The sequence below is a fragment of the Xenopus laevis genome, chromosome 6L (assembly GCF_017654675.1).
Source record: "Xenopus laevis strain J_2021 chromosome 6L, Xenopus_laevis_v10.1, whole genome shotgun sequence".
Classification (NCBI taxonomy): Eukaryota; Metazoa; Chordata; class Amphibia; order Anura; family Pipidae; genus Xenopus; species Xenopus laevis.
In genome coordinates, this window is record NC_054381.1 from 100,572,601 (window position 1) to 100,599,963 (window position 27,363).

The following is a 27,363-nucleotide window of genomic DNA, read 5'->3' on the forward strand; positions in this document are numbered from 1 at the left end:
GAACTTTGATGGCTGAGACTTCCTGGAATGACGATGCCTATAAGGCCGTATTCTATAAAGGTCTGTCTATTCGCATTAAAGATGATCTTGTCTCCAGGGAGTTCCCTGATCTGCTGGAAGATCTGATTGCACTATCCATTAAAGTGGACACTCGTCTCAGAGAGCATCAAGTAGAGAGGGAGCGTTGTAAAAGATTTCAACCCTTGTTGGCACCCCGCTTCCAGAGACCCCTCTTGCATACTCCAGCTACTCAAGCTTCTACTTCTCCTCCGGAGGAACCAATGCAAGTTGGAAGGCCTGTCTCTCTGAACAAGAAAGACTCCGCAGACGAATGGCTGGCCTATGTCTGTATTGTGGCGGACAGTCTCATTTTGCGAACTCTTGTCCAGTGAAGCCCACGAGTTCTGTTCCCAGAGGTATATCTAGGGTAACTCATGTAGGGGGCACTACTCTGAAGTCTCAAGAGAACACTCACAGGTTTCTCCTCCCTTTACAGATTCGTCTAGCCACTAAGACCATTGTCGGCTCAGCTTTCATTGACTCTGGAGCTGCTGGGAACTTCATGGACGCTCTGTTTGCCAAACACATGGAGGTTCCCTTATTCCCATTGTCCACTCCTCTTCGTGTCACTGCCATTGACGACAGACCCCTGGAGGCTGAATTTATCTCTATGACGACTGGGGAATTGCCTGTGCAGGTTGGGACGCTGCATAAAGAAAGACTATCGTTCCTAATTATTTCCTGCCCATCCGTTCCTGTTGTTTTGGGTCTCCCTTGGCTGCGCCTGCATAATCCCACCATTGATTGGTCCGCAGGACAGATTTCCCGTTGGAGCCCATTTTGCCAGCAGCATTGTCTTCCTGCTGAACCCCTCCAGAGGGTGAATTTCTCTATGTCTGATCTGAAGACTCTACCCTCCTTTTACAAGGAATTCTCGGATGTATTCTGTAAGAAGTCTGCGGAATTCCTTCCTCCACATCGTCAATACGATTGTCCTGTCGATCTTCTGCCCGGAACCATGCCCCCTAGAGGTCGTACTTATCCTCTCTCTCTCCAGCAGAGACCATTGCCATGAAGCTATATATCCAAGAGAATCTCCAGCGGGGGTTTATTCGCCCTTCTACTTCTCCTGCCGGGGCTGGATTCTTCTTCGTGGAGAAGAAGGATGGAGGCCTACGTCCTTGTATTGACTACCGGGGTCTTAATAAAATCACCGTTAAGAACCGGTATCCCTTGCCTCTGATTGCTGAACTCTTTGACCAACTGAAGGGGGCTAAAATCTTCACTAAGTTGGATCTCCGTGGGGCGTATAACCTTATCCGCATCCGGGAAGGTGACGAATGGAAGACAGCATTCAACACTCGTGATGGGCACTATGAGTACCTCGTCATGCCCTTTGGTCTCTGCAATGCCCCCGCTGTCTTTCAAGAATTCGTGAACGACATTTTCCGGGATCTCTTGGGAAAGTTTGTGGTCGTGTACCTAGATGACATCTTGATTTTCTCCAAGGACCTTGCAAGCCATCGCTCTCAGGTGAAGGAAGTACTCTCTCGTTTGAGGAAGAACTCTCTCTTTGCCAAACTGGAGAAATGTGTGTTTGAAGTGTCCAAGATTCCTTTTCTGGGCTATATCATCTCCCCAGAGGGTTTCGAGATGGATCCTGTGAAAGTGTCTGCAATCCAAGAGTGGCCTCTACTGCTGAGCACTAAGGCAATCCAGAGATTCATTGGTTTTGCTAATTACTATCGGCAGTTCATTAAGGGATTCTCTTCTCGTATTGCTCCTATCCTAGCCCTTATCTGAAAAGGGGGTAAACCCAGCTCATGGCCCCCCGCCTGCTATTGAAGCTTTTCAATCTTTGAAGGATGCCTTCACTTCTGCCTCGGTTCTCCGCCATCCTGATCCGGAGTTACCTTTCTTCATCGAGGTGGATGCTTCTGAAGTTGGAGCTATCTTGTCCCAAAGACATCCCTCTGATGGGAAGCTGCACCCATGTGCGTATTTCTCTAAGAAGTTCTCTCCTGCGGAGCAAAACTATGATGTAGGAAATCGTGAACTCCTGGCGGTTAAGCTTGCCTTAGAGTGGCGTCACCTCCTTGAAGGTTCCTTGATCCCAGTCACGATCTACACAGATCATAAGAATCTTGAGTTCATTCAATCTCTCAAGAGGCTGAATCCCAGACAAGCAAGGTGGTCTCTCTTCTTCTCTCGATTCAACTTTGTCTTGACTTTTCGCCCTGGCTCCAAGAATCGGAAAGCCGATGCTCTGTCTCGAAGTTTCACTCCGGTGGATCGTACTCCTGAAAGACAAGAGCCTATTATTCCTCCTGTCAAGATCATCGCTTCCTTGTACCCTCAATTCGCTGATCAAATTCTGGCTGGTCAATCTTCTGCTCCTCCTGATACCCCCATTGGGATGGCGTTTGTTCCCTCCGAGTTACGTCTGCCCATTCTTCAACAGACCCACTGTTCCAAGCAAGCAGGACATCCTGGTCCTGAAAAGACTCTTAAACTCCTTCGACGTTTAGTCTGGTGGCCGACTATCCGAAAAGATGTCAAAGACTTTGTTGCTGCTTGTACCGTTTGTGCCACATCCAAGCCTAGCCATTCCCGCCCCAGTGGGTTATTGCAACCTTTGCCTATTCCCTTTCGTCCATGGACTCATTTAGCAATGGACTTCATAGTTGAGCTTCCTCCCTCTTGTGGGAACACGGTGATCTGGGTTGTGATTGACTGCTTTAGCAAGATGGCCCATTTCATTCCCCTGAGGAAGCTTCCCTCTGCTGTGGAGTTGTCTCAGCTCTTCATCCAGTATGTTTTCCGCTTGCATGGTTTCCCTGTGGAAGTTGTCTCCGACAGAGGTTCTCAGTTTACAGCAAAGTTTTGGCGTTCCCTGTGCAAAGATCTGGGTATTACTCTCCAGTTCTCCTCCGCTTATCATCCCCAGACAAATGGAGCAGCTGAACGAGTAAACCAAGCTCTGGAATAGTTCTTGAGGAACCACGTCTCCCTTTGTCAAGATGACTGGTCTGATCTCCTCCCATGGGCGGAATTTGCCCATAGCAATGCATGCCACGCTTCTACTGGAAGGTCTCCGTTCATGACGGTGTATGGTCAGCATCCTCAAGCCTTTCCCCAGGACTTTGTGTTGTCTGACGTCCCGGCTGCTGATGACCATGCAGCCCACATGTCTGCTATTTGGGCTGCAACCAAGTCGAACTTGGAGAAGAGCGCTCTGGTTCACAAGACGTTTGCAGATCGTAGACGTAGACCCTCTCCTCCCTACAAGGTTGGTGATAAAGTCTGGTTGTCTTCTAGGAACATTCGGTTGAAGGTGCCTTCTCCTAAGTTGGGTCCGAAGTTTTTGGGTCCATTCTCCATCTCGGAGGTGATTAATCCTGTGGCTGTCAGACTTCAGCTTCCCCCTGAGATGCGAATTCCCAACGTGTTTCATGTCTCTTTGGTGAAACCCACTACCTCCTCCTACTATCTCTGTGGATGGTCAAAAAGAATATGAGGTGGAAAAGATCCTTGACTCCAGAATCTCCAGGGGCTCTCTTCAGTACCTCATCAAGTGGAAAGGCTTTGGCCCTGAAGAATGCTCCTGGGAAGGACACTCTGATGTTCATGCTACCTCTGTTTTGGTATATGAGGCTCTCAAGATTGCACACATGTTTAACCTCCTGGATCCATTGTGCAGATGTGGGAGGTAAGGGGTCCTTCCATTTCCTTGTAATGAGTTTCTTTGCTAAGAATAAACTCTCTTGGATAAAAATTTGCTGTATGTATGTGAAGGTATCATTAAGACAAATTCAAAAAAGGCATACACTTGCAAAGCACGGGAATTGTGTCTCTAGAATTATGTCTAACATGTCAAGGACCTCTGCACAGTAATGCGTCAAGGCTGTGCAATCCCATACCATATGTCTGAGGGAAGCATGTTGGGTGTGAGGAGGATGTAGTAAAAATATGATGTAGCTGGATAATAGTATGCTCCATGTATGAGGGAATATTTGGGAAGGACACCACCAACTGAAGTTTGTCTCTAGTTAACACTCAGATGAGGACGAGAGCCAGCTCATATCAGTTGCCTGAAAGTTGAGTCTATTTTTGTAAAAAATAATTTTTTAATCAAAATAGGGGCTTGGAGAAGAACATAAGTACATTTTGCAAAAAGGATAATTTTTATAAGTTGTACTCTGCTCATTCCCATGCTCTAATTTTTTTTTATAGTTGCTATCAATGGCAAAATATTTGCGTTATAAAATTCAGAGATGGACAACTTAATCACCACTCCCAGATAAGTGAACTAAAGGGAATGGGGAATTCATCCTTGTGCCTGCTGGGTGTCTACCTGTAGAATATTAGATTTAGCGACACTGGTGACCAGTCTTGAAAGATGTGCAAATCTTGTTGTCACCTCAATAAGGCTGCGCAGGAGGGTCCCAGGTTTCCCAAATATATTAAGGTATCATCAGCATATAGCTGTATACACTCCTCTCTGTTTCTTAATCACCACTCCGTAAAGTCTGTATATTGTCTGATTGCTTGTGCAAATGGCTCCATAGCTAGGGTGAAAAGAAGAGAGGACATCGGACAGTGTCTCGTGCCTCTTTTAAGCGGGAATTGTTTGGAACTGGTGCCATCTGTAATTAATGCAGCCTTACGGGAGTGGTACATGAGTTGTATCCATTTACAATATCTAGTTGAAGTGCTTTAAAATTGACCACAAGTAAGGCCATAGTTGTCACATTTAGTGGCTAGGTTTAGGTAGAGCCTTCTGATGTTAAGAGCGGTCGCTTTACCTGGCATAAAGCCTGTTTGATTCTCTGAAATTATTGTGTGGATAACTTTGTTTATTCTGCATGCTAATAGTTTCGCCAATATCTTAATGTCTGTTGACAGCAGGGATATAGAACGATAAGCATCCATGTGTGTGGTATCTTTGCCAGGTTGTGCAATAATTCTATGGAAGCTTCATATAGTGAAGGAGGAAGGTGTCCTTCCTGCATGGCGTATTGCAGCATTCAAGAAGGTGTGGGCCAATGATTTCTTTGAACCTTTTATAGAGCTCTATTGGAAGGAGAAGAGTCTATAGCTTCATATAGCTCACTAAGAGTTAGGTCTGCATCCAAATAAACCCTTTGTTCGCCGGACAACTTGCTAAAAATCCCTCTCTCTCCTCTGCAGTTTCAGTGCTTTTAGACACGTATAATTCAGTATGTAGTCAATAATTACTTTGGGTTGTTTGCATAGTACCCCTTGCTGGTCTATTAAATCTGTTTTTACTGGGGGAGCGTTTTCAGCTCTGGACACATAGGCTAAAAGCTTTCCGACTCTTTCCCCATGTTCAAAGAAGGAAGCCTAAGTGAATAGTAATTTGCGCCTAGCTTTTGAAGACAGATAGGCAAAGTAATCTGATTGGCCAGTTTGGAGATCTTGATAATGTTGAGGTAAAGATTTTTTTTACTACCTCTGCCTCACATTTAGCTACTTTATTGGATAATTTCTCCTCCTCAAGTTTTGAATTGCATTTAATGGCTGTAATTTCACTATGTAGAGACCCTCTAGTTACTAGTATATGCTTTAAAAGCTTCCCATACAATTAGTGAATTGGCAGAATTAGCATTTATTTAAAAAAAATTCCCTCATATTGTTAGCAATTTGTTTGTCATTGTCAATGATATCTAACCAAGCAGGATTAAATGACAATCTTCTGCCTGTATTAACCTGTGGGGTATGCCAGGTGGCAAAGAGTGGGGCATGATCTGAGATACCTTAAGGCAGATACGCTATCTCCTTGAGCCCAACTTAAAGACCTCCTGAGAGGAACATGTGATCTATACAAGATATCATTAGATGTGAGGTGGAGAAACAAGAATAGTGAAGGTCAGTAGGGTGAGTGTGTCTCCAGCCTTTAGTGAGCTTCATGGCTTCAGTTAAACTGGACAGGTTAGTGATACCAGGAGGTACATGCAGAGGCCATCTAGTTGTGGATGTAAAACTGTGTTAAAATCCTCTGTACAGACGTTTTGAGCATGAGGGTGAGAGGTTTTTAAAGGAGAGGAGCTGATGAACGCAGTCATCTGAGTATGGCAGGGGGGGTATATACATATTGGCCAGAATTATCTCTTTATCTTCAATTTGACAATGTACAAATACAAATCTGCCCGTGGGTCAGTCCTAATGGAGAGAGGTTTAAAACAGACTGATTTCTTAACTAATATTAAAGTGCCTGCGGTGTAGGATGAATATCTGAGTGGTAGCACCGCCCGACCCAAGGCTTTTTGAGCATAATCAATTTACTTCCAGTGAGGTGTGTTTCTTGTAAGAAGACTATGTGTGGCTTTCACTTTTTAATATACTCCATGGTCAGTATGCACTTTACTGGACGTTAAGCCCTCTCACATTCCAACTTATTATCGAATGACCTATTGCATATAATTATACTGGTAATTAGTGTTTGGGCATGTTAGATTGCTGTATATAGTAAGTAATATGCCTGAATGGACCTTTTGGTACCATGATTATTAACATCCTCAGGCCCCAGTGAACCATTGGGTTGGCAAGATTTAATATCTACCTCGCCTGAGTTAACCTTGTAACTTGTAACTTTCCCCACCATCGTATAAGGATACCTCTTTAATGTGCCATTCATCAACCACCCTTTCACCCTCATTGCTCCCCCTCCCGGTTAAAGAGGTATAGAGCAGCCAGTTTGTGTGCTGTTTGCACTGGTGTAAGCTGACTAGACGGGTCCGAGACCCATTCTGACGATCATAGATATAGACCACCAAATTCTTGCCCTTAGTCTTTCTGTCTCCCTGTTTCTTTCCCTTATTTTAATGTTTTTCCTGGATTCTTTTTTTAAACCTACTTAGTATGTTATGTTTCAAAGTTTGTTCACTGAGTGATCGGATTGTGGGATGGGGAGGTGCAGTTCTATGGGTCAGTTCTTTCCTTTCTCTCACATTCAAAAAATCATCCTAGCCACTCTTAAAGGAGTTAATAGAATCTGCATTCATATCACCCAAATCATCCACAACTTCACCATGAAGAACCACCTACAGTATGTTGCTTCAAATAAAAGTTCTGTTCCTCTAGTTTAAAAGAGTGGCATCTCCTTTATGTTCCCTCGCAAGCAGTTTGTCTACAGAGAAAACAACCCCAACTTTGACAGTCTTTCCTCATAGTTGAAAATCCTTCATCCCTATTACAGTTTAGTTGCACATGTCTTCACTCTCACTAGCTTATTAATATTGCATATTCAAGGTGAGGCCTTAACTGGGACCTATTAAGAGGCAAAATTATGTTTTCATCCGTCCAGTTAATGCCCTTTTTATGAAAGACAGTACTTCATTTGCTTTAGTAGCCACTCAGTGACACTACAGCTTATTATCCACAACCCCCCCCAGACCCTTCTCAATAAAAGGATACCACCCAATACACTACCTTTTAATATATAACTTGCATTTATGTTAGTTCTACTGAAGTGCATACCCTTGCACTTACATTGAACCTCAATTGCCAGTCTGCCGTCCAATTTTTCAGTTTAGTCAAATCACTCTGCAAAGTGGCAGCATCCAGCATGAAATTTATAATTGTGCATAATTTACTATCATCAATAAAGATAGAGGCAGTAATTTTAGGCGCTGATTTATCAAAATGTGAGTTTAGGTTTTAATTAATAAAAACTCAACCATGGTCTATTGATTAATTTATTGCATTTTGGAAGCATATTTATCAATGGGTTAAAATTAGAACTCACCATTTCAAAAATATGGTTGTAAAAATCCCATAGGAATGATTACAACATGGGTGAGTTTTAATTCCTTAAAATCTAAACTCACATTTTGATTAATCTGCGCCTGTCCACCTCAAGCTAATTAATGAAACAGTAGAAACTTTAAATTTATAAAGCAAAGGGCCAAGGACAGCCTCCTGAAGAAAACTGGTCCTCTTAGGAATTGTTCCATTTACCACCACTCTTCTACTAGTTCACTGTCCACATATAAATATTATGTACTAGGTCAGTATTTCTCAATTTAACCACTCTATCACATCCACTGCCACCCCAAAGTCTGGGTTTCTGACCATCTCCTCATAGAAGCCAACTAAATGAGTCTGGCAAGATCTATTATGCATAAAACCATGTTGGCACAAATCTATAGTATTGCAATTTTTTTGATGTATTCATATACTTTATCCTTATTGCCTCTTCCAAAATCTTCCCTACCACTGATGTCAAACTAACAGGCCTATAGTTTTCAGGCTGAGAATGGCCTGAATACTGCAGGAGTGCGGTAGATACAACACATTACTCTGAATACTGTTGAATCTTGAAACACAAGGTATTGCTCAGTGACATGCTGTAGATATTGTATTGTATTACTTTTACTGGAATTAGATTTTTAGCCTGAGATAGAGTAATCATATGAAGTCCAGTCCCTACAGCTGAGACAACTCACCAAAAATAGATGCTATTTCAAAGCCTAAACTAGGCCAGTCTAGGAATGTATCAAAATGTGACATATTTACTCCTCAACCTCATAACTTAATATTATGCAACTCCACCCACAGTTATTTGTTCTATTCTGTATACTCAATGTCTTTCATACATTTAAGTGCCTATCTTACTCATTTTTGCTGATTACCACTGTTATTATAGGGTATTCTATCACTCTGTGTTATACTATGATACATATGATAACTTTGTTTGCCATCTAAAGCCAAGCTCAGAGAAATTGTGCACCAAAAAAGTGTTCAATACAAATATTAAAAAAAGTGACATTTCAACACTGAAAAACAGGAAATTTTCTGGAATACAAAAATATGCTTCTCTAGGGGGTTGTTTCCTTAACCCAAGGAAAAGGAAACAGTTATTGGGTAGAAGGTATATTTTGTACTTCCCAAGGGCAGGAATCAGGATGTACCACAGAAGGAATTATATTCTTGCCAACAATTCTTATAATAGCCTCTTTTGCTTCAGACATTATAAAAATAGTTAGAGAATTAGGCAAAACAAGTGTTGCTGTATCAACATCATTTAGAAGTCCCTGTCCAAATAAAGTCACAGTAACAAACCTAATTTAACTTTGTTTTGCATTATGACAGAATAAACCCTCCTTTTAGGCTTTCTCATAGGAACCCTATTCAAAAAGTACAATTCTAGAAATATGGTGGCATTGTTAGTTTCACGACTTTTACATGAGGTCATGACTAAATTGGAGAGCTGACCCACTTAATGGTTAAGGGTGTTTAAAAGTGGGCAGCATATGTGGTTTTGAATAGATTTGCTGAAAGGACTGGTCTTGCTGTTCTATACAATAATTTCTATTTACTATTATTATTTTTACAGTGGACATGTTCATGCAATGCTTACAGTCTAAGGCCCCTACTGGTCAGTTTCATTAGGAGTCAGATGACCTGCCGTTGTGTTTTGGAAAAGCAGTAGCACTGAAATAAAGATCACACAGACACAGGGAGAACATATAAACTCCTTGCAGATAGTGTTAAGGCTGGAATCAAACTAAGGATTTGAGCACTGCTAACCAATAAGCAACATTGTCCTTTATGCTTAATCTACAAATTACTTGCATTTTCCCATCTGCATAATGGCAGGAATGTTTTTTTATTGTTATAATGTCCTTTTATTGCTTTGCCAGTTGTAAAGCAGCGTGTATAGTTTTGCATGTTTAAAATAATATATATGTCTTTTTGACAACTCTTAACACCCTCCTGTTACCAGCATAGTGATTGTACTATCCTTTCAAGCTTTCTGTATCAGAGCTTTACAAATGCTAATATAAAGCATGAGTAATAACATGCTTTTATATGTTTAACTGCTGCTCTTACAGTACAGCGCTTTCCTCATTATTCCTGACTCCACGGACAGTTTCTCATGTTTTATTTGTGTGGCTTTAGGATCTATCGAACTTTGTGCGTTATACAAATCCATGCTTAGCATATATGTAGAATTATTTGCTGAAGGTAAGTTAAAAAACACAGAGACAATTGTGTGTTTAGGCTTCAAATACTACCATGCTAGCCACAGCTCCCTGAAAGACTTATTATACTGCATTTCTCCCTTTCAGAACTGACCAGGGTGCTGCACTGAATGGGGTGGTGTGCTTGTTACCCTAAGAAGAAATAAGGGCGGAGTGTTGAGAAAGCAGGGTGCCTTTTTGTGTTTTGTGGATCTGAGGGTTTTAATCTTTTGTCCGCCTCTAATTTTTTTGCCATCCAATGCCGCTTCTAAGAAAGTCTGAGTTTGGAAAGTTGTGAAGTAGCTTCAGCTCAGTACGTCAGCATGGTTTAAACTTGCAAACCAAGCTGTGAGCACAGTTTCTTTGTTCTGCTAGGAAGAGCCCAAGAGAAAGGGAGGGAGAGGACATCAGGCAACAATGAACTCCTTCATTGCTGGATGAAGCAGCCGACATGTTGCTGGTACCTGCAGCACTTACAGGGTTAAGAACAATTTTTACTTTCTTTTGTCCCTACAGTAAATTTAGAAAAGTACTCACTTTGCCTGAGCAATATCTTGTAGGTGACGTCAGTGCCATAGGGGCTTACAACCTGCCCAAACTCATTCATCAGTAAAGCCACTGCTAGAAGGAGACTGGGGGTTTCCTTCTTACAGGTGAGTGATAAACATCTGTGTGTTTTTGTTTTTAAGTTTCATTTAGCAATCTGTTATTTTTCTTATGTAAAGTTTAGCACATACCGCTCTAATGTATTTATATGTACGGTATATATATATATATATATATATATATATATATATATATATATATATATATATATTTCTATAGGTTTGTTTGTATCAAACACATACAAACCCACACAGGTCGACATGCAAACATTTTGCAAAGGTGAGTACAGCAATATTTCAAACTAGTATGAAAGTAATTGCAAACTTTCTACATAGAATTTGCTATTGTCTCAAAGAGCGCAGTGGCAGCCTAGGCACAACATTTCAGCATCATCCAACTTTATTTCATTTGTTGTAGCTATTGTGTTCACAAAGATTTGGGCATGAACAAAGCTAAAATGACCAGACAGCTGTGGTGTAAGGGCTGTGTCTTTAAAGGCTGCGTGTTTGTTTTGAACTCCCTCCTCTTTCCTTTCCACTGCTGGAACATGCAGTTTGTAAGCAGAGAGGGTCTGAGAAGCTGCCCATGAAATTGACTCTGTAAAATAAACTTTTCCCAGTGTCTGTGCTAAGCCCATAGCAAAACAATCAGTCTTCATTCACCTTCATGATACAGATAAAATCTTTTTCAAAGGAGTGAAGTGAAAGTGCAAATGCGCTGCATCACTTTTTTTTTGAGTGCACATCCCTGTCCACCATCCTGGACTTTTGTTTAGTGGGAGGTGCCTCAAAATTCATCTTGCTTCTAAATGGGTGTTGTTTGGGACAAATGAACTTGGTGAGGACTGAGACAGACCTGTTTATCAGTGGATGCTGCTGCTGCTGCTCCTCCTGCTGCTGCCTCCAGTGCAACAGGTAGGATGTTGTAATCTGCAATTTACTCCTTTGTGGTCACATTATAGCCAAGGGCAATGGCAGGACGGGATGGGACCTAAATGGCTGGCAGTGAAATAGGGCAAACGCCTCAGATGTTTTCTAGTAATTCTCATAACTTCAGCTAACCATATTAGCAACCTCTTCATATAAGATGGTCAAGACTGTGTTATCTAGGAGTAGCTAGTCGGGTTAGGCATTGAAACAAAGAAGGATGAGTTTGGGACTCTGCTAAATTTGTGCATTTGTCAAATACTTGCCAAGTGAACCAACAGAAATACAAGTTTATAGCTATCAGTGCATGTGTAGGGGATTTATGTGTTATGGGGCAAAAGTTTGCTGATGAAGTAACATAAGTAGTGCAATTGGTGGTGGGGAGCAGCACTTTGTGCTTGGAGCAGACAAGGGAGGAGGGTGCGAGAGGGAGGGGGAGAGAGGGAGAAACCTGCTGCAGCTCTCCAGCCCTTTGTTTGCTCGGGGAACTTGAACAAAAGGAAAAGTCTGAAGAACTCTTTATCTGCATCCATATCTTGCACTCAGTCCTTCTCTGACATGCCAGGCAATGCTTGTGTTGCTCACAAGCCCTACACAGCTCTGGAAAGTTCAGCCTCATTGTTACCTGAAGTCACAAAGAGCTTTTGAAGTTTGCTTTCTAGAGGTGAGTTGTAATATCTCTGTGTTAAGTGAGAAGTGGGCAGGAGATGATCAGGTGGAGAGGAGAGGGAATTGTGGTTGTGTGTCTGTCTGTTTTTTTGCACTTGGAGTACATCAGCGTGTTATGGGCACTTCAGCACATCACTGAACTTTATGGGGTTTAAGGGATACATGTAAATGGTCCAGCCTTAAGATTCATTACTGATTCTGAAGGGAAGAAAACTCTTTTGGTCTGTGAATGAGATTCTTTCTTTCTTTGTCAAGTGTGTGTCTATGTGGAGGCTAATACACATTCTATATACACATTTGAAAGCAAACACGTGTTAGTCAAGCTTCTGTTTGCAGATTTAACAATGTTTATAACTTATTTTTCCGCTAAATGTTTATATTATTTTTGCGTGCATTTTTAGGGGCTTTGCTTTTTGTTAGAAACTACCTATAACTTATTGAGAAATCGCATGTGATTTGCAGTTGAATACAAGACTCAAGTTTTGAAATGCTTGTTCATTTGTAAATAAAAATGTATTAAAATTCAAAATAACTCGAATTTGCTTTCCCATCTCGTTATGCATCTTTAAAAAAGTTCTAAAATTTGCTTCCATGTCCTCCCTTATAGTTATATATTGAAAGCACACAGTGTTGTATCTGTTCTGTATTCATATATGTACATATCTTAGACTGGTCCCTCTGAATATGTACTTTGTGGACTTTGTACAGTCTTTGTAACAGTTTCTGTTAATGGTCCCTATTGTTCTTAGTGATTGACAAAGGTCATAAAGTTAGTGCAGCTGCTCTGTAGAAGCCTGTATCAAAATATTGGATTGGGAATTAGTTAAAACAGTGTCTTCATTTAAAAAGAATATGACAACTTCTTATATTAAATAAAAATGTTCAAGAGTCATAACTGTGGTTAAATATCTCTGGGATCGTATAAGTTGAAATGTTGAAAGATGATTTAGCCCTTTAGAAACCTCTTAGGCAGCAAAATTACCAAGAAACTTTCGCCAAGGAAATCTAGGTTTCCCTAATACTAAAGATACATTTTCACAACATCATGCAAACCATCAAGTGATTTCCTATATACAATCATTATTATTACTTTTTTTAAAAAAAAAAAAATGTGGAACTTTTTTCACAGCTGCACCTGAAACTTTGCTTATATGAAATGCACAGGGTTAATTTATTAAATCCAATCCCATTTACAAGCATATGTATGTTAGTCACACTCATTCTTTTTTTTCATCATCTAATAATAGGAATGAAGAGCTAATGTTTTCAAAGGACAATGGTTAAATAATACTCGTGGATCCACAGCAGTGAGGACTAAGCCATTTTACTTCATCTAAATAACATAAATCATTTTTGGATGAAGAAAACTTTGTTAATAGTTAAGTATTTTCATAAATCTTAGGTGTGTATTCATTGCCTATTCTAATTTATCTTGTTAAATACATCAGTATAATAACATCACACAGAGTCAGTCTAGAAATAAAATAAAAATATTCCATGGGAATCAAAAAACATCACGTTGCTACTTCATAGTTTCATAGTTTTTAACTTTTCATACAGTTTTATGCAAGAAAACTTCTGCCTGTAACTGCTATATTTTTATCTCTTTCAGCTCAAAGTGCATGCAATGGATGCATTAAAAGTTCCTAAATGAAACTTCTCAAAGTTTTGGCCAGTTCATCATGGGCTTACTTCAAAAGATATACAGAGACTTTGCTGTGTGCTTTTCTCACCCATGGATATAGTATCTCTGCCAAATGATCGTGGATATACAATAACGTTATTTTATGGAATAAAAAGAAGGCTGCACACAAATTTGCTTATGGAAAAATGAAGATAACCAAGTTTGCTAAAACTTGTTAAAGGTAAAGTTTCATTCTTTCTTTATGAACGGGAAGCTTCGATGTATTTTTAAGAAACCACAAGTGGAACTTATTTCTTGTGTCTCCAAGGGCTTTTTATTGCATCACTCTCTATTCTTAAAATAATTTCAGCTACATGAATCTAAAAGTCGCTGAGCTGATTATGAACTATGCTATTAAGATCTTGCCAGCATAAAAGTTACAGATTTCCTTGACTTTTAAAACTGTACCATTTTGTAAATAATTAATTGATTATCTTCAAAAAAATGGGACTACTTTTTCTTTACTGATTTTTAGACCTTTCTTGTAATTGCTATGATGTGAGAGCATGGGATTACGAGGTCGTTCAACCTTAACCTGCACTGTAGTACAGTGGTGCTGGTATATTGCCTAAAATGTAGCCTTAACATTCATTCAAGAAGTTGCTATAAGATCAGTTTGCACTATATTCAAATTCTTCGAGTTGTTCATTCATTCTTCTGCGAACAGCCTTGTGCTATCTACTGTATGTTTCAGCCTTGATTGAAAATGCCAGTTTTGTTGTTTTGTAAAATAATAGCAGTTACATTTTAAAGCTTATCGGAATATATTTAGTAAAGGCAATTGTTTATTTAAGGCATATCATTGAAGCTATTTCTCTCTCTGGTTTGTTATAAAGTTAGTTTTTATCAGTGGGGTATGCGTGTTCATAGTAGTTCTGTGCAGGCATGCTTATTGCTAGAGAATGATGTTACGATAAACAGTACAGTAGACTATTCCATTTTGATTGTAGGGGAAATGTAGAGTGTTTGCGTAATATAAGAGGTTGTCATGTGATTCATTTGCTTTATGCAAGATGGTGTCATTGTGTGCCTTTGTGCATGGGTTTGCACAAAGCTTTAAGCAATTAAATAAATATAAATGTAATAAAATACTGCTACTACTAATAACAATAATAAACAATACTCAATAGGGTATGATGTGATCTTAGAGCGAAAATGAGCATGCAGCAGCACTATGTCAATCATACCTTTTTTTTAGGAATGTGTTGGACAATCCAGACCTGGTGTTTCTTAACTGCAGATCAATTTGCATGTGCGGAGAGCTGTGTGCATAGATTGTCTATGTTGTTTTATTAATTTGAGAATAATTTGTTATATCAGGGAGATACAATCTTTGGTATGCTGAATTCTTAAGAATCATACCCATATTTTACCTCCAACACCCTAATTCTTTGATAGTACAGAGAGACACAGAAATATTATAAGCAGAGCAGGTCTCTCAATTAAGATGGCTATTCTGTAACAGTAAACTTGTTTATAACTAATTAAACTGAAAGAACATGATATAACCTGCCGTGTGGAAATCCCAGTTCCCTAAATGTCTGCTAAACATTAAGGGATCTTGTAAAATTCTTAGGAAAGAGTCTGGAACCCAGAAAAGACCTCTTTCACTGAGCATTTATGACCTAGGGGTTTCACCCTGAAATTGTATGGTTGTCCTCATTTATATCCTTTGTATTTCTTGATGAATGAAAAGGAAAGATTATGCAAAGTTATATCATTCTTTTGTGCTGGAACAGAAGTAAGGCATTGCATTCTTTATTTCTCTGTGCAGACCAATTTATGTGTAATCCATTTTTGTGTTGTCTTAGAGCACAGAGCTATTGTACATATTTTATGGTCTCGTACAAAGGAGTTTAATGAACATTCAGTGTGCTATAAGCCACACTATCCCTTTGCGCTCTCTTACTTGATAAAATACATTTTATGGCGTTTCCTACAACTTTTCGCTATAAATCACTTTTGTCTCTATTAATGTGCCACCATTTCTGCACATTAGAGGAATTGCTGTAAATTGCTTTTACATAAAAAAGGGATGGCTTCGATATGTCCTTTAAAAAAACATATGCTCACTTACTACCTCTATGCTAGGAACATCAAGCCGTCTTTCTTTTTTGACTGTACGTCGCTGTACGCGTGATTAATTACCTTTTAAACTATTTTCTATAAAATCCGTGAAGAAATGTTCTTTACTTGTATGTGCAATACATTTTATGCCTAATGATTAAGATGTGCTAAAATACAGAATGTGTGATGAATAGCAAACTCTTAATGCCCCAAGCTTTTGTCCCTTCCCCATTATTTAAAATGGAGCCCTCTTTTGTACTGTAACTGAATGACTGCATTGCTGTTTTCTCATGCTGCCTTTGCTTTCTACTCATTGTCTAAGCCAAAGGAACTGTATTATATAATTTCATGCTGCACAAAAATATGTAGAGAATCCCGCAACATTTATGAAATGCTTAAACTCTTCTTTGTGAAATAACCTCTTTTACAGTCGTAGCTTCTTGGGATGTAAGCCTTTTCTTTTTTATACATGTAGAATTGTTCTATTAAGGCCCAATTTCCATTCACACAGAGTTGCAGAATACATTGGTCTCTGTACTTGTCTCCACCATTTGTAATTGTTGCATGCTTTCTGCATGATGTAATCTTGAATGTTACCCAGTGTTTGGGGGTATATTGTTCCCAAAGAGCTTGAAGCTGGTGGAAAAAAGGCAACAAATCATATGGATATTATTCTTACTAACAAATAGCACATAAGGCTAAAAAGGTACGAGATGATGTTATAAGAGATTCGTGTGGAACTTATACAAGTGGACATTTAGCTCCATGTGATCAATATTCCAAATATATACTTTTTTCCAATTAGGAAAAGGTAGTAGAAGAATACTGTTAGAACCTCGATCACGTAACCTCTGAGTTTTGAAATCCTTTAAGCCATTAAGGAGTTAATTTTGATATAGGTACATAACATAACCTAACTGAACTTTATACACTATGTTCACTGTAGGAGTCTACAGATATCATTAGGCACATAACTTTAGGGAAAATGTCAACAAATCTCATTAAATAATTATTTTTCAACAAGGGGTTACAATAATTACAAGACTGCAGGGTTTTATTACTTTAACAAGGTACTACTCCTGTGCATTCCACCTATATTCTTTGATGATACCACCACATCTGGAGATATGAGCCAAAAGAAGGCTCTTGACACTCTCCTCGTCTGCATTCTATAACTATTTTTTTAGTTTAGAAATTCTGGATTCTTTGCTATTCAGTTTATTGCTGGGAACCATCCTTGACATGTTTCCTTTTTTTCACTCTGCTACTCAGAGCCTCTGCTAATGGTATTTTGAGCTGTTTCTGCATTTCTTATTTTGTGATTTAACTAAAAATTGGGTCATACTCTTTATTATTACAATGATAATTTGGCTTGTAGCTTCCCTCCTTCCATTTCTTGCTTAGCAGGGTTATAGCAATGGATGCTCCCTAACATCTCCTGTGCTTAATCACCTTCTGTGACCATTTGGCACACAAAGAGAGCTTCCCAATTGGTATTCAGAGGATGATGGTTGCACGGCTTTTTCATATCATTAATCCTTATGTGCTAGAGGAAGGTGGATTCAAATCTGGATTTAATACTGTGTTTTAAATTATGTTGTTTGAGATTTTTTAATTGTAAAATAAGATTTTTTTTAATTATATAAACCTCCACTTTTCAAATTCCCAAGTAGTTTTTTTATGGTTATAGCAGTGTTCCCTGTACAAACATAAAAAGTACATAAAATACACTATCTATCTATCTATCTATCTATCTATCTATCTATCAATCTATCATCTATCTATCTATATATCTATCATCTATTTGTTTTTCTGTCTTTCCGTCTGTTGTGTCTGTCTTTCTAATGAATTCCTCAATGTATTTTTACAATAGACAGGTCATATTAGTGGTAAATCTTGGTACATCTTCTACAACGTAACACTTTTACATACAACTGGCTATTGTGTGATCTCTTAAATACATAATGCCTAATTATTTTTGCCTGAAAGATCAGTGTACCAGTTTGAGAAAATAAATAGTCTTAATTAAAGCTGGGGCGGACCAGGCATGATTCCAAACAGGAGAATACTAGCTTAAGGTGCTGCAATCTAAAGGAAACATAAAAGAATTTGTATAAATAATGAGTATTATTTCATGATTTTGGTCTAGAAATGAGACAAAAAGTCCATACTCCCAGCTTATTTTGTTCCTGAGTAAAATTAAAATATTGGCACATAGTAATGTTTCAGATAAGGTGTAACAGCCTGGCCATATGATATGGTTGGCTTCTCAATAAAGGCCTAATATAGCCATTGCCAGTTTATGTAGATTATTGTGTTATGGAAATAGCTTTATATGTTTTCAAGGAATAAAACTCTGTGTAAAATACATAAACAATATAGTGAAAATATCAGGGTATAAAAATGCAAAATGTGCTTATAAACTAAATATCATCATACAGTAGCTGGGGTCTAGAGATTTGCTATGTTTTCTTTTCTCATCTGAACCCTATAGGTGAAGAATTCTGATTTGCCAGCCCAGCTAGATTAGCTTTTGTATAGCTAATCAATAGCATGGCAGGGACTTATGAGTTTTTCATGAACAATAAACTTATGTATTTGAAATACACAATTAATTGTAAAAGAACAGCTATATGTTCAATATACTTTTTTTACCGTATGGTATATTTCCCTAGCGTGTTAAGTAATTGCCGTCATGATTCCTAAAGCTTCTATTTTCATCACACCACTATTAAAGCTTTTATTATCATTGAAAACCTGATATTAACCTCGTTAGGACAATCAAGTACTTATTTTTGGTATGCTTACATCATAAAATTGTATTGCTCACATACATGTAATGCTTCACACGTACAAAAACTCTCACCAGACCTCCGCTTCTCCTTTTCCAGAATACTTGCATATAAAATGGCAAATGGCAATTTATCTTGAAATTAACCCCTTGCATCTTGTATCAGACTAAGAAATTTTACCCGTAGTCTTTTTATTTTTTATGGTTTCAATCTGTAATCTTTAATTCTTCATCCTCTCTAGAAAAACAAAATGATAATGCCTCAGCGCACATACTTTAAATAAAAAAAATGCAGTTACTAACCTTAAAGAAATCTGCAGGAAAGGTTAAGTTGAAAGATTTATTCACTTATCGATTTTGACCAATGGTAGGGACTTGTGAATAATGCTTTGAACATAACATTCTCTGCAGATTTTAAGACCTGCAAGTGGGCTATATTGCATGATGCATGAAATATAAAGAGGAAAGACCAGCAACACCAGAAATTTGCTTTTAATTTGTGTATTAAAAGTGTATGTACAACAGATGTGATGTTTTGGTCCCTTTTCTAACCTTTCTTGGCATTGATTAAGGACCAAAAAGGAACCAAAATTTCATGTAATTTGTACATGAACCTTTAATACACAAATGAAAAGCTGGTTCTGGTCTGTCTTCTCTCTCTCTCTCTCTCTCTCTCTCTCTCTCTCTCTCTCTCTCTCTCTCTCTCTCTCTCTCTCTCTCTCTCTCTCTCTCTCTATATATATACTAATACAATCAAACACAATATAAATTAGATAAAACCTAAAAAAATAGTACTAGTTACAAATTGTCTTAAGCTGGCGATTCCACTTGTTTGGAGCAGTTGTAAACCAACCAGGTTGTGCTGTTTGGGCTAATCCAATATTTAGCCTCCCATCCCAATGATCGGGTCACAATTGAGGCCTGTACAGACCCATTAGGACAAGGTGATATCTACGGACTGATATGGTTCCTTCATTTTAGAACTTCATTAATATGTTTTATTTTAATACTAACCCAAAAGACTTTAGTTTTAATCTTTAATGAAGTTATTAGTCCCAGATAGGGTTAGTTCTTGCATTGCACTACTTGTAATGCTTATATTAGACACTTTTCATGTTTATACTTCCATGCAAATATATTAAAGTAAGGGTATACCAAAAGGATGCATAATCCCCAGTGCTCCATTGCAAACCACCACATGTGCTCAAGGGGGGGGGGTACTCACAAGGGGGGATGCAGGACCCACTGGCCTAGGGGCGGCTCAATTAGAAATCTGGACTACCAATAATGCCCTTGGACCATTACAGGAAGGTATATACCAGTGGTTTTGTTTATGTCCTTGCTAATAATGGTGAAAAAACACGATTTACCACAAAGTTAGATTATACAAAAAAATCTTCTATAACTGATTTGGCGATATGCCTGGAGTTTATGTTAGATTATCCCACTGTTTGGGACGTTCTCTGCTACTCCAGAAGTAGTGATTAGTAAGTTGGCATTCCCGTAGATTCATAGAAAGCCATGCACTTTTTTAAGCATGTGCTGAAATTACCTAATTTCTGGCATACAGTGGGTGGTGTATTGTGATCATGGTGCCATGGGTTTTAACCCTTTCTGCAGCTGTTTCTCATTGTAAACTCCCCTTACAGAGTTGTGTTAAATCGTTTTTTTTCTTCTTGGGCAAATTAGAGATGGTTTTAGGTAAGTTTAAGTTTTGGTCCATTCTTCTGAAGAACTAATAGGATTTACAAGAGTAAATGTGAATGTGAATTCCAGAAGTGTGCTTTTTACTAAACAACTAAGCTACTCTTTATAAATTGTTGTCTGAATGAATCATTTGCATGGCATCAGAGGAATAGGTTTAGAGGAATAGGATCAGGAATATGATTCATTATCTGGAAACCAATTATCCAGAAAGGTCCGAATTATGGGACAGCCATCTCCCATAGACTCATATAATTTTTCTCTGTAATAATAAAACAGTACCTTGTATTCCATCTAAGATATAATTAATCCTTATTGGAGGCAAAACAATCCTATTGGTGAATTTTAATGTTTAAATAATTTTTTTAGTAGACTAAGGGGGTTATTTACTAAAACAATTTTTTTCTCATATTTTACCAGAAACAAACTCGACCTAACCCCCATCCACAAATCTGGCTAATTTATGAATATTTAAACTTAAAAAAAAATTGGATTGAAAAAAAAAACATGAAAATTTCGAGGTTTTATGAAAAATTCAAATTTTTCAAGTTTATACAGTAGGCTTAAAAAACTAAAATGTATCGAGTTTTTGAAACCAGCGTCACACACACCAAAACACACGAAAATCACGAAGGGTTATCTTCAAATGGATAAGGGGACCTCTGTCATTGACTTTTACATGAATTCGACAGGTTTCAGCTGGAGTATTTTCGGGTTTATTGCTGCTTTGGGGCATAATAAATCTCTAAAAAGTTTAATATTTTTAGTGAAGAAAACAAAACTCAACCTTTAATAAACAGACCCCTCAAAGTATGAAAATATATTCCAAATTATAGAAAGACACCCTCTCTCTGAAAAAACCCAGGTCCACGGCATTCTGAATAGCAGGACCCATACCTATATAAGCCGTGTACCATGGGGTTCTGTATTCATAGCAATTTTATTGTCATTTCTATTCTAATGAATTAAAAGAGACAACTAAAATCAATCGCCCATCTTTAAAAGGAAGATATCAGGCATTAGGACAGGTTGCTCTTGTGAGGTTCCTTAATATTAGATACTGGGGGCCTAAATATGGGCCTAGACAAGTTCATATTTTAAATTCAATGTTCTGGTCTCCATTAATAGGTTGTTAGAGAACAAGAAGCTCCCTACATTTTTCATGATTTTTTTTATTGCATAATAAAAACGTGAAGTGCATTTAATGATGAGTGCAAACCAGCAGAAACTGTATGGAAGAAAATTGGATGCATTAGATTTACTTGTTACTGTGGTCTTTAATAGTTAATTATTGGTGGGGTGTGTCAACGAGTTTTATAAATATTTGTCTAAATACATTCTTCTATAGGAATACATGGGTCAAATTTAAAGATAGCTAGTGAATCTACTGAAAGACATACTGAAAGGTTTTCTTATTGATTTCATGGTCTGATGTTTTATTATGCAGGGCATGCTAGTCATATAAAGATTAAATTACCCATGTGCATGAGGTAATAGTTTTTGCATGCTTTACAGAGTAAAGGGATGTGTTTTAATGTATACTGAGAGAACGTAATCTAATTAGTGCATTGTCATTAATGGTCAATATATGTCTATAATCAAGAGAAGCTCAAACAGGCTTATGTTATGTTGCTTATTCATTATAATATGTAAATAAATCTTGATCTTAATTTAACTGTTCATATGGAGCATGCTGTATTTACATATTCCCACCATAATTTCCACCATAATTTCCATAGACAAGCATGGATAACAGATTTTGTATAGTAAGCTATTCTTTATGTGCTCCATGCTTCAGACATTAAGTTAATGGCAATTAAGTTTGGTTCATTATATAAGGAAGTTGCTCCTCCCATGTTGATCGTGAACGCATACAGTACCAGCAAATGTAAGGAAAAAAAGATCTCAAATGCAAGCTCTAATTATAGTTTCATGTTGTATCTAAGTGTATATAGTCCCTCCCATAGGGCAGATTCACTAAAGGGCGAATTGTTGGCAGTGACCACTTCGCCAGGTGCAAATTCATTACCACTACGCTTATTCACTTCTTCAGTGTGAGCATTTCATAGCGAAGATTCACTAGCGTTCGTTTTTGCCTAGCAAAAATTCGCTAGTAATCTTACGCTTAGGTCAATTTGAATAGGGGAGGCACATAAAAGTCGTATACACGTCTTTTTTACAGATGTTGGTGTTAAATGCTTGAAGTGGCCACTTTTTATTACAAATGTCCAAGGAACCTTAATAAAGACATAAAAGCTCCTCTAATGCCCTAGACTTAAGGCCCACCCTAAAATATATGTGGTAGGCCCATTAAATGTTTTAAAAAAATGTTCAAACAAAATATTTAATAGTTCGGACTTTTGAAGGCAATCCCGATTTAAAAATAGAAAAGTCGCCTGCGTTTTTTACACTTTTTATGACTTTCCTTGGTACAGGATGTGATGTCACTGACATCAGATTGAGGAAGATGTAGCTTCGTTTCAGCAGTTCGCCTGGTCTGAGGTGGTGAAGGAAACTCTGGCGAAAGAGGAAACATTCAGTAAAATCCGCAATTTAGCGAATTTGCGGAGCAACAACCATTCTCCAGAGCAAAAGGTCGTCTGGCAATAGAGTGCGAATGAATGCTATCGACGGTCTCTTTCACTAGCGAATTGTCGTCTGCTCCTGTTAGTGCATTGGCGATGTCCATGCGGATGGGATTTCTGGCGAAAAGTCGCTAGCGTTAGCCACTTTGCCCTTTAGTGACTCTGCCCCATAGTGTTTTTATTAACCTTTTTGTCTGCAGTCAAAGAAATATGATATGTTTTATGTTGATGCACATATCATTGAGATATAACTACTCCCCTTTATACATTATTGCAGCAGAAGTGTTACTTGTCTTAGATGGAACAGTCTTTGTAAACAAATGTTTGCAGAAATAGTGCTAAAACTTGTGATAAAAAAAAATAATAAAAATCTAAATGCCCCTTTCTGTTAAGTTTAAACTCCAGTCTTCCTTCAACAGAGTGTCACTTTACAGACTGAGAAACCATTGCACCCAGTTTTTTTGATGAAACACCTTTTTATGGGTATAACTGAGAACTTCTAAGGGGGAATTTATTGTGCACATATTGTATTATATTGTCCATCATATAGATGGCAGCATTGCAGCCAAAACCCTGATCACAGGGGCTGCAACAGGAATGCTATTCGGAGAAATGAATCGAGCCTCAACCAGATCAATGGGATCATCTGCATTCAGCTATTTGTAGTAATAACTGTCCAGCGCTACTTTGTTTTCTATATATGATTAAATCAGCTGATGATAAACATTACTAATAAATGGAGTTTCATTCCTATTTAATAAAGCTGGAAAATAAATGATTGTTCAGAGGACATTCATAAAATGTAACCAGAAGAATCCATGAGTCATTTTGATTTGGTAATACTGCCCTCATTCCTCATTCTGTTACAAATGGATCCTTTGTGAAGAAAATGCCCATCGTGTTTTAATCTACAGCGTTTGTATTCTTTTTTGCTACCCATTGATGGCTTGGTGCATAAATCTGGGAGTTAAATAATACTACGTGATGTCAATGGCTGCTATAGTAAGAGAAAGGCATTTTAGATGTACTGCACAATGGAAAATGTACTGTATAGCTAGATTGTAAATTAGCCAGGCTACCATGTGTTATCTATTCAAGTGAATAGATGGATATGGGTAAAGAATAAACCCCATCTGCCATTTAAAAAGCTCTGGCAGCCTTAGATTATTAGACAAAATAGCAGACTGTCACTATAAGGTACATGTCCTTGGGAATTTCACCAGAAGCCTTGTGACCCTAATATTTGTTGCATTCCAGGGGAAAACTCTATTGCGATAACTAGTAGGTACATGTAATTGATTTATGTTTTTGCCAAGCTATGGATCTAATAGGGTTATATAACCTGGAAAATTGTTTGTCAATTCAAGTTGCTAATATAGCACCCCTCAGTTTTGGTTTAGGTCAGTGCTATGTGTGTAGCATGAGGCAAACCTTCCTTGCATTGTGAGTCTTCTGTTCCTTTTAGTCATCCTAACTGTGTAATTTTTTCCCTTTTTTAAGCAACCCCTCAAACGGTGCCAAGTTTGCTTATCAAAATATACCAATAATATAATAATTGTGCATATTTCATCTACACCCTAAAGCTGGCCACAGGCGCAAAGATCCGATCGTACAAATCAATGTACGATCGGACTTTCCCATCTCCTGACCTGCCGCTAACTATTTAGATCAAAGTCTTACCATTCCGACCAAATAAAGTAGTAAAGAACAGATCAGCCGATGTTCTGCCCCTGACAGCAATCGTACGATAGACAAAGCTAGTGACAGTCTCCCACTGAAAATCGTACGATCGGCAATACACGCAGAGATATTACCCGCAGCCGACAGAAATTTTCTAACCTGTCTGATCGACCAAACGACCGATCTCCGCTGGACAGAAAATGTCGGGACTCTCCACACACGGTCCGAAAATCGTACGAATCCTCGATTCGTACAATGAGATCGTTGCGTCTATGGCCAGCTTAAGAATGGTTATTCGCTATCACATGGGTGTCCAAATCTTGAAATTTTGTTAGTACAGAGTAAATATTTTTCCCATTAATGTGTCATCTCTAAAAAAAAAAAACAACAGAAAAATCATATGTTAAAATATCACGTGGAGTCTATGGGGGTTATGTAATAAAATACACTAAGTTTGCTCAGGAGCAGTAACCCATAGCAACCAATTAGCAAGTAGCATTTAACGTTCACCTGATTAAAAGGGGGGGTTTCTGCTCATGGGCGAATTTTGTGTCTTTTATTACATATGGGGGTTTAACATTACACCCCACCAATTCTCATCTGTGGAGTAGGTACAAGTGTAAGCACCAGATTCATAAAACTCAGTTCTGACTGATTGTCCTGTGGGATTTACAATCTGGCAGTGCTCTTCTGTCTGCCTCCTTCCCATGCATGAAAGAAGGGGCACACGTCACCTAGGTCCAGATCTTCCTGTAGCTTTCTGGAATCACGGGAGGGATAGACATTAACCAAATTAAAGTGGAACTGGTGTTCAATTCGGGAAACGGCGGAAAATTTGCGAAACAGCACCGGCGTTTCAATTTCTGCGTCCATTTTCTGGATGCCGGCACACATTCACCGGCGAAAATGCGTCGGCGTCCAAAAAACAGACGCCGGGGTCCAAAAAATGGACGCTGGCGTCCAATTTTTTTGACGTCGTCGAATTTTCGCGCCGGTTTCGCAAATTTGTTTTCGAATTCGCGCCTGCCGAATAAATTCGCCCATCACATCAGTTTATCTGCTTCACCACTCTGCAGTTTATAGCGCCAGTATATTTCGCAGCAGTTATCAACAACATAAGAGGGGCACTAACCTAACCAGTTTGATACCATAAGATTTTAACAGAAAATAGAGTAAAATTTTACTTTAGTCCAAAGTCTACACCGTTACATTTCCCATACAGATCTTCAGAAAAAATGCCATTTGTTTTCTTTGTTTTTGCTCTTTCCATATACTTATGGAAGCTGTCCCAGACGTGTTCTCTTATTTCTTAATCTATGAAAACGCCATACATGCAGTTTGTGTCTACATATCATATGTACTCATATGTATCATATGTACTCAGACTCCCTGCAGTAAAGAATATACTTTAAAGAGCTGATTCACTACATAAGGCTGCAGTGTATATAGAGCACATATACTATCACAATATACATATAAAATAAAATAGTCAATGACTACATAAGGCTGCAGTGTATATAGAGCACATATACTATCACAATATACATATAAAATAAAATAGTCAATGACTACATAAGGCTGCAGTGTATATAGAGCACACATACTATCACAATATACATATAAAATAAAATAGTCAATGATATGTATAACGATTTATTTTGAGGCCTCATACATGCCATCATTTTATATGTGATAGCAATTGAATGCTAGGTTATAAAATCAGGTGCAAATGCTTGGAGAGGAACAGATCACTCACATCAACAGGCTGAAGTCTAAGGAAGGAAGTGCTATGTGCCCTTGCGAGCACTTGCACGCAAGCAATTGAAATGACTGCATATGCAAAGTAGTTATGCACAAAGACTTCCAGGACAAATATTTACCAGCTTTTGCATTACAGTTGTCAACATAGTCAGACACTTCTTTTAAATACAAGTATACCCCCTAGGCAAAACCTTTACTCTAACCAGTAAATACAGTCTTTGTATACAACAGGCTCCTTGTAAAGAAAATAAATAGTTGAGCCAAATAGATGTATCCTGCTAGGTTGAACTAGCCATGCCTTTTAAATTATAAGAACAAATTACCTTATGCACTTTGGGGCAGATTTACTAAAGGGAGAGGTGGCCGCCACTAGCAAACATTTGCCAGAAATCCAATCAATAGGGACATCACCAATATTCTAACAGGCGTAAAGGACAATTCGTTACTGAAAGAGACCATTGCTAGCACAGTTTCGCTCAGGCGAATGATCGCAAATTCACTAAAGTGCGAGAGAGTTTCCTTCTCCAGTTTAAGGTGGCCATACACGGGCCGATAAAAGCTGCCGACAGACCCGACAGGCTTCCCTGATCGAGATCTGGCCGAAAGTCGGCCAGATCTCGATCAGTTGGGACAACTGATCGACCGGCCGCATCTGTTCATTGATGCGGTCCTGCAATCCGACCGCCCATTCCCATTCGTTAGGATCCGATCGTTGGGCCCTAGGGCTCACGATTGGATCAGCCCGATATTGCCCACCTCAAGGTGGGCATATCGGAGAGAGATCCGCTCGTTTGTCGACATCGACAAACGAGCGAATCTCTCCGTGTATGGCCACCTTTAGACCTGCCGAACTGATAAGATGAAGCTAAATCCTCCTCAATCTTATGTCAATGACATCATATCC

At 38.5% G+C, this 27,363-nt stretch overlaps 1 long non-coding RNA gene across 7 annotated transcripts in view; it reads left to right on the forward strand.

The window, feature by feature from the left end:
* Nucleotides 1-10,185: 10,185 nt before the first annotated feature.
* The window catches only part of LOC108719153, a 182,749-nt gene continuing 165,571 nt past the window's right edge, over nucleotides 10,186-27,363 (forward strand). The window contains exons 1-3 of one of the 7 annotated variants that reach the window (XR_005961941.1): nucleotides 10,186-10,639; nucleotides 13,435-13,565; nucleotides 13,800-14,052. This is a non-coding gene — a long non-coding RNA (uncharacterized LOC108719153). Of the gene's footprint in view, nucleotides 10,640-11,180; nucleotides 11,507-11,943; nucleotides 12,183-13,434; nucleotides 13,590-13,799; nucleotides 14,053-27,363 lie in introns of those variants that run through there. The other 6 variants (XR_005961940.1, XR_005961943.1, XR_005961939.1 and 3 more) reach the window with 6 other exon arrangements.